Source organism: Schistocerca piceifrons, chromosome 1, assembly GCF_021461385.2.
Source record: "Schistocerca piceifrons isolate TAMUIC-IGC-003096 chromosome 1, iqSchPice1.1, whole genome shotgun sequence".
NCBI classification, from domain to species: Eukaryota; Metazoa; Arthropoda; class Insecta; order Orthoptera; family Acrididae; genus Schistocerca; species Schistocerca piceifrons.
Genome location: NC_060138.1, coordinates 778384653 through 778390378, shown reverse-complemented (window position 1 = coordinate 778390378; position 5726 = coordinate 778384653). Strand labels below are relative to the sequence as shown.

The 5726-nt window shown below is 44.8% G+C and overlaps 1 non-coding gene across 1 annotated transcript; it reads right to left on the bottom strand.

Annotated features, from left to right (window-relative positions):
* Nucleotides 1-1717: 1717 nt before the first annotated feature.
* On the bottom strand, nt 1718-1792 carry Trnas-cga. Its single transcript has one exon. It is a non-coding gene; the product is annotated as a tRNA-Ser (tRNA).
* Nucleotides 1793-5726: the final 3934 nt, after the last annotated feature.

Below are 5726 nucleotides of genomic sequence, written 5' to 3'. Positions count from 1 at the left end.
GGACAAATGTGGATGCATTTTAATCTTCATAGTCCATACAAATAGACAGATAGCATCCCAGAAATAATTGCACAGTATAATCGAAGAAAACTATAAAAATATGACCAGTTGATGTTTGTGAGCCGGCCACTGTGGCCGAGCGGTTCTAGGAGCTTCAGTCATATTGCAGGAGCAGATAATATGCTGCTGACGAAAATACTAATGTAATGGTAAATGTTAGCGATCTGAAGATGAGCTTGATAGTCTAAAACCAATTATGGTATTGAACTAAGGCATTCTGAAGGTGTTTGTGGCCAGTTGCATTATTCATCAACAAAGTAATTTCTTATTTTGAGAAACATGGTATTGTGACGTCTGTATAAGAGATCATATTATTTTTCAAAGAATTACAAATAGCAGTTTTCGCAAGTTACTGTAGTAATCACAGTAATAAAAAGGCTTTTTACTAACTGTAAGGCGTTATTTTACTGATAGACTAATAAGGGGTAGACCTCAGACACCACCAACCGATTCGGCTCATATTTGGTAGGTCAATGATGTGCCATGAACTAATAATTGACAGAATCGATAGATAATTGAAAATTGAACATTTTTCATCATGTATGGGATCCGCAAATTTATATTTTCTCAGAAATCGAGGTAAAAAATATCTTCGACTGCCACTTGTTTATCCATAAGGCAAACGCGGGTCAATGGTGATGTAGCGACCAATGCATATGGCTGTGAAGTAGAGAACATGTGTTTGATTCCCAAATACGTTCTGCAGTTTCGTTTTTCATTTGCATTTTTTTTGGCATCAAAATTGGTAGGAATGGGAGGTTTAGCAAGGTAAATAAATCCATAAGGAATAGTAACAAACTATACAAATTTGTCAAAAAACATGGATTAGCAAAGAATTAAAATTTTAAGCCTCATTATATGAAAACAAGTCCGAGTAAGACTACTGAAAAGATGATCATTCGAAGCACGTTATTGTATAAAGGAGAAAAACAAATCCTTGATGCAGTTGTAAAATACATAAAATAGCGCTATGTATATTGTGCAATATTCCATCGCAGTATCTGGAAAATTGTTGCCTAAAGCTTTCCTACACTTCTAAGAAACTAATGATTAATTTGGTCCTCGTGGTATAGAAGAGGTCAATCATTTAAATGATTCCTTAAAAATGTTTATGTATCTTGCTCCAAATCCAGTAAACTGGCAAATTCTGTTTACAAAACATATCTTGAGGACAATTTAAAACCATGTGTTCCTGATAACAAGTGGTCAAATTAATAGCATCGATATGATAGCGTGTTTATAGATGATGAGGGTCAATAGACTTGCACGGTAGATTTCATATTACTAAACAGCACTTCTGTGTTCCAGCTATGTGATTTTTACTTTTATCGGAAAGTTAAATTAATTCAAAATGACAATCTCCTTCTGAAAACCCAGCAGTGTTGCACAACCATGCAGATGCAGAATGATTCATAGCATAATTCATGATGAACTTCCAGCATCGATTTTTTAGGCAGTGTTATCGTAAATATGGTAAGCACCAAAATTAAATTCCGAAAAGAAATGTTTTGAAATGTGAACCAGAACAGCATTTCGCTGAATCTTCGGTAGGAACGAAGTAGTTGCGCTAAGATTACATTCATTAGCTCCAGAATGAGATTTTCACTCTGCAGTGGAGTGTGCGCTGATATGAAATTTCCTGGCAGATTAAAACTGTGTGCCGGACCGAGACTCGAACTCGGGACCTTTGCCTTTCGCGGGCAAGTGCTCTACCAACTGAGCTATCCAAGCACAACTCACGACCCGTCCTCACAGCTTTAATTCCGCTAGTTCCCCGTCTCCTACCTTCCAAACATCACAGATGCTCTCCTGTAAGGTATGCCATAAGTCACTGAACACGTTGGATTCGAACTGCAGTTCACTGGTCCAACATTAAAGATGTGTGGTGTAAGCTGGGGTGGCAATGGTAAGTATACAGTCTGCTGAAACATGGGGTGATTGGTTGGATCTGTCCATTCGAAACGTCACACCAATCGTGGTTGTTCATGCTGGGTAGCATGCATTATGCAATTGGAATGTGGTGTCTGTTTTGTTAAACAAACTGTGGAGATCGGCATCTGTCGCTTGTGCATCTGCGATTCTGTCAAAGTCTAACCGGGCAGAGGTAGCTGCAATGTAGGAAAGAGAGTCCCCCACAATATTATCAGCACCTTAAATGTACTGCAGGTCAGTAGTGAAGTGTGCTATGAAATCTAGGTGGCAGAATCTCCTGTATGCAGAAACCGCTGATGGGTTGCAGAAGGCGTCTGCCAGTGGGTGATATGGTATATATGGCAAGGAGTCTCCCCTCAACATCGTCTTGAGAGCAACAAACTACTTCAGATATGGTTAGTAGTTCATGTGGTGTGCAATACAGGCGTCATTTACCAGATGTAGTCCTGTTACACAACGCTTGGGTAGTTGTTGGTAGGTGTTAGGAGGCGTATCTGGTCAGTTTTCTCAGGATTAAGACGTGGTGTCCGACAAAGGTCACATAGATCTGCCGAAGTTGGCACTATCCATCATTTATCACGACACAATGAGAGGACAGCTTATCAACGACGACATGCAGGTGGTCGTGGTGATCTTGTTCATTTTGCAAAAATATTATCTAGGTAGGTGTAACAAAAAGGCGAATTGAACAGTACACTATCAATAAATCTTCGCCATGTCCATGTTGCGGTGTTTAGTCCGCGCGGCATGTAGAGGAATTCAAAGTGACCGAACAGCGTCATTATCAGTTTTTGGTACATCTTCATCTGATATCAGAATTTTCAGGTATGCTGAAAATTTCACCCTGGCCAAGATGTAGGAAAAATCGTTCAAGTTCGAAACAGGGCAGCTGTCAATGATTCTACTCGCATTGAGGTAGTGATAGTAGCCATGTAGGTTCCAAGTACAATTTTTTTTTTAGGAACTAGTTTGATTGGGAAGGCTCAGGCACTGTCTGATGGCCAGACTACGCCAGCTCGCAGAAGTTCGTCCACCACAGCTTTAGCGACTTTAAGTCTGTGGGGTGCTAGACGATGGGGGCAGTGCCAGACACGGGGACCTGGTGTGGTTTTAATGTGGTGGACTGCAGCGTCTCACATGGTACAGATTGTATGTGGTGTAATGGGGGATTGTGGAGAGAGTCCAGGAAGCGAGGCATGACAAGATTTGCCATCGATGTTAACATCACACAGCATTGCCTCAGGAGTGCACTCGGGTGGGGATTGTGATGCTTCACTACCGTGAGAAGTGTCCATAGTAGTGCCGCCATGGTAGTGCTCAGTGTTGAGATGACGAAGGTCATTGAGATACTGTTGGGTTGCATGTAGTGATACGATGGTGTCCTCGATTTGTCTCTGTAGTTGTTCATTGATAATGCACATGAGCTTGTTGCCATGATGTAATGATGAGTTCTCAGCTGCCTCTTAGCGTAGCTGGTTGAAAAGTGCGTCACATTATAGCTTCAGATCGAGTGGTGTGTAGAGTGGTGGCAGTGTGACCGAGGGTGTTACAATACCTGCAGATGGCGTATCATTGAACATGCCACAGATCAGCTACTGGCCATCCGGTTATGATATGAGGGCATGATTCAAATCCGGCAGTAGTTGGTAGTTCTGGAGGCAGTCTGCTCCCAGGCCTGTTTCAACTGTCTCTGCCACTGGGAATATCCAAGATATTTGTATATCTGTGCCAAGATCGAGCATGATGTGTGCAGTTCCAGCAACTGTGATTACCATGTCATTGTCCATGTGCAGTTGCAGCAGCGATAGCGACAATGCAGGAGGTGCGAGAGAACAGGCAATAGAATGCCCACATCGGTCCTGATGTCAATGAAGAAATACGTGTGCACTTACCTGTGATGGATGAATATTCAGGGATTGCCCATTGAAATGCTGCATCAGTGCTGTTTTATTGTTGAGCACAGAGACATCTTGTTAATGAAGAGCAGTGTCGTGCGCCTGTGCCAGGTCGCCATCCTACATTTGGGTAGGTATAGGGTTGTCTGCAGCACTGTGCATCCTGCCCAAATCTGGCGTGAAACTAGCAGTAGCATTGTTGTGAGCTGGGCGTGGAAGCGGGCGATGCACTTAGTCAGTGCAGCTTTTGTTTACACACAGATCTGGGGCAGTGGCCAGCTGGGGGGCGACAATCTCAGTTGTCGCGGCAGGCGACTGTTGTCCGCTGGAGCTGTCAAAGGTGCTAAGGGTGGCAGAGGCGGCGGGCATGGCCTGGTTCTGGTCAGTCAGGCCATCATCGGGTGGTTTGTGGCTGTTCAGAATGTTGGGGCAGCTCTGCTGCGATCGTGCAACACCAGTTCAGTGCAGACGTAACGGGCGTCGACTGCAGTGTAGCACTGTTGGTTGTCGATTAGAACGCAATGTTGTGATAGCGCCTCCATTCTGTCAGCGAGTCTAAGTTCAAAATCCAGAAGTGCCCTCCTCAGGCACAAGCATCGCTTCCTGGATGTTCTCTGGCAGTTTTAGGAGCCAAGGTGTCCATAGTACATGATCAGGCTGGAGTGTTGTATCAGTTAGTACTCACAGGCGGCGCCAGAGCGAAGATGGAGTGCTGTTACCCAAAGTAGTCTCGTTGATGCTGAGATGTAGCTGTCGCTCAAGCGTGCGTGTTAGTTATGGTAGTAGTAATGTGTCGGCAGTTTCTTATTTGTGATAAGCCGGAAATTCCAAAAGCAAGGCGCTAATGAGGTCCGCACTGTCTCCAAGGCCGTTAAAAAGAGTGGCGAACTTCTTGACATCTCCAATGATGCCACTGGCTGACATCAAACACTCGCTTAGGGCAAACCACATTGCAGGAGAATCCGGGCGAAATCATGGTAGTTTTGAATGGTGATGGATGGTGTGATGACCTTCAGTGATATGATTGTAAGGCACCATCTGAGGTAGGCTTGACACGACGCAGGAGACACGGGAGGCTCGGGAGCGTCGGTGAGCGAGACAGGCAGAAAATGCCCCTCGACGTAGGGGGGCGCGTGATAAGAGGGGACATATCGCGGCTGGGGAGGCGTCGGCGTCATTCGGCGATGTGCGTAGAACTCGGGTGGCTGTTCGAAAAACGGCCGCACGTATGAGTGAAGTTCCGGGGCAGAAGCGCTAGGGACAACATTACCAATGTCAGATGTCTGAACTGGCGGAAAACGTAAGTGAGATTGCGTAGTAGGTCCTGGCACTTTAAAGAAGGAAGTAATGGTCCATTTATTATCCAGCGGCACAGTGTTCGTGTCATGGAGTTCGTCTGAATGTGTAGTCGTTCTCGACGTGCCTGACGCGGGTTTGACGTCCCCCAAACCGAGAGGTATCGTTATGTGACCATGTCGAGACAAGGTCGTGAAAAACGCCTTCTTGAAGTTCATAGTTGGTGTTGGTGCTGGGTGCGGGTGATGCAAATGCGAAGCGTGGTTCTGGACCAGAAGCAAGTCAGTTGTGATGCCCATTGTGGCTCAGATATGAGTGAAATCGTAGTCTGTTTCACCGAAATCACATTTTGTCGCAACAGTCCGAACTGGATTTGGAAAATCAGAATGCACAAGTTCTGAAATGTGTTGTAAATCTTGACCCCACAATCTCTTGGCAGATGGATGATGAAACAGAACAACAGAGTGGTATGGCTTGGACCTTTGTTGTTCAACCGAAATGGCACTATGGGTGGCGTCTGTATGGTTCAGATCGTTAATGCGA